Consider the following 2,930-nt stretch of genomic DNA (forward strand, 5'->3'; position numbering starts at 1 on the left):
GTTTTGATTTCAGCTTATGCCCTGGCTGGAAAACCTCAATTTATGTTCATGACAGTGGGGATTTTTTTAAATGTCTACATTCTTTCTAATAAACTGTTGGAAGATTTCTTGGCTGTCCTTTTAAGTGTCTGTTTACTGTAATTTCCTGTATTTACCCCGTACTGGAATGGAGTTAGGTTTGGGAAAATTTGGGACTGGTCCTGTTGGAACAAAGAGGTTAGCTGTACTGTCACGGGAAACCTGTAAAGTGTGTCTGTATGGGAGGCTGTGGGCACTTTGCAGCAGCCAGACAGGTGTTGTGACTTGACTGAAATAAAACGGAATGTGTTGTCCTCCTGTACATTTTTGCTCCTGCATTTTAGCAGTGTCACCTTGTTTATGGCTTTGATCCAGATTGAGAACCACTGACTTAAGAGTATGTCCTATGCTCTAAAAGTAATAGTGATAACAAACACACCAAACTCATAGTTTGAAGGAGTTTTTACCTGAATTCAAGGCAAGGTTTTTAGGAGGTTGGAATTGGGGTTTTCTGCTGTTTTGCTTTTTGGATTTTATGTGTGTGTGTTCTGTCTACATGTATGAACGTGTACCCTGAGAGTGCTGGGGATTAAATCTGTGTCCTCTGGGTGTGCAGGCAATACTCTGAGCTGCTGAGCTGTGTCTTTCCAGCTCCGTTTTTTTTGATTGGTTCCTGCTAGGGAGTTTAAGCTGGTGTTGACTTTACCAATCCTGCTTCTACCTAGATTATAAGTATTGCACTCAGTTCTTCATGGTGTTGGGGTGGGTTCTTGGTTCTTTCGTGTCAGCAAGACCTCTATTTCTGGATTAAAAGCTCAAGTGAGATGACTCATCAGTTAGGAGTGCTGATTGTTCTTCCAGAGGACCCAGATTCAGTTCCTAGTACCCAAAGAGCAGCTCACAACTATCTCAACTCCTAGGTGATCTGACTCCCTCATACAGACATACCTGAAGGCAAAAGACCAATGCAATAACATGAAAAAAATAATTTAAAAATTGGGTTTCAAAGTGATAAAGCTGGGAATGGCTGTGGAAGTAGGTTCAGTAAACATAGATCCCAGCCTTAGTTAATAGTACCCCAACCCAAAGCCATAGCTTGTTTACCCCAGCTCAGCTCATCTGGGCAGTGGGTGGGTCATCGCATTGTAAGGGTAAGTATGGTATACTGGTGGATTTTGAGAAGGACCATTTTCACATAACAAAGTTAATGTAATCTGGGCACATGGTACAGGAAGCATTTCATTCATGGGTTTAATCATGAGCCCTGAAAAAATAATTGTTTTAGTGCCTAATATGTATGTAGGTTAAGCTTTACCATAATCATTTACAGAGAAAATACGTGTTAGCATACAAAGTTGCAGACATCTGCTAGGGGTCCTGGAATGTATAATGGGTACACATGTCCTCATGGGTATTGAAAACTGCAATGGAATTTGTTTTCCAGAATTATAAGAGTTCAGGAGGGACACAGGAACGTGATCAGTCTGGTTATGTTGTTAGATGAGTTGGTGGGATTAAAATTTTCATCACAAAATTGATGCTTCCAGTTATGAACTTCAGGACACAGTTACTTGTGATTACAAATGTGTGCCAACTAGACCCAACTGAAAACCAGCATTTCACAGGAAGTATCAGCCAGAAGTTTAAAAAGTCAAGTTTGTTCATGAAGCTAGTTAATGCTATCTCAACCAAAGCTAATCAGAGGTAATTTTTTCTTTGTTTGTTTTTTGTTTTTTCAAGACAGGGTTTCTCTGTATAGCCCTGTCTGTCCTGGAACTCACTCTGCAGACCAGACTGGTCTTGAACTCAGAAATCCACCTGTCTCTTCCTCCCAAGTGCTGGGATTAAAAGTGTGTGCCACCATTACCCAGCCACAATGGACTTTTATTTTAAAATGTGTATGTACCTGGTATATGTATGTGTACCATCTATAACTCAGTTCCAGTGATCAGATGCCATATGACCTGTGGACACTAGCCATGTATGTAGTACCCACGTCCATACAACCAGCAAAACACATGCATAGAAAAATAAAAAATGCTTCTAAAAGTCTTATTCCCTGTGTATGAATGTTTTTACTTGCATGTATGTACACTACATACATGTCTGGTTTCAGAGGTAGTCATATCCCTTGTGTGATGGTTTGTATATGCTGTGACCTTGGGCTTTAAGACTCTCATCCTAGCTGCCTAGAAGTCAGTATTCTGTTAACAGCCTTCAGATGAAAATGTAGAACTCTTAGTTCTTCCTGTCTGGATGTTCCTGTCTTGATCATAATGGACTGAACTGAACATGTAAGCCAGCTACAATTAAATGTTGTCTTTGTAAGACTTGCCTTGGTCATGGTGTCTGTTCATGGCAGTAAAACTAAGACACCTTGGTACTGAAGTTACAGTTGTAAGTCTCCCTATTGGTACTGGAAAGTAAACCCTGGGCCTCTGCATGAGCAGCCAGCTAACTCAACCACTGAGCCATCCCTCCAGTCTATAATAAAAGCAACTACCCCTAGATGGCTCAGCAGTTAAGAGTACTAGGTACACTTCCAGAGGATTGGAGGTTCAATTCCCTGCACTATGTAACTAACTCCAGTCCCAGAGGGTCTGACACCCTCTTCTCATTTCAGAGAGGACAGACTATGTGAAGACAAAACAGCCATATGCATAACTTTTAAATACTCTTTAATGCTTAGAACAGCTGGGTGAGATTATTCCCATTATTGGTCCTTTCATAAGTAAACTGATAGAAAAATTATGTGTCTGATGATACCTAGTAAATAAGATCAAGGTTCGCCAGGCGGTGGTGGCACACACCTTTAATCCCAGCACTTGGGGGGCAGAGCCAGGCAGATTTCTGAATTCAAGGACAGCCAGAGCTATGCAGAGAAACCCTGTCTCAAACCCCCTTCCCCTCCC

Source organism: Mastomys coucha, unplaced genomic scaffold (genome assembly GCF_008632895.1).
Source record: "Mastomys coucha isolate ucsf_1 unplaced genomic scaffold, UCSF_Mcou_1 pScaffold4, whole genome shotgun sequence".
Classification (NCBI taxonomy): domain Eukaryota; kingdom Metazoa; phylum Chordata; class Mammalia; order Rodentia; family Muridae; genus Mastomys; species Mastomys coucha.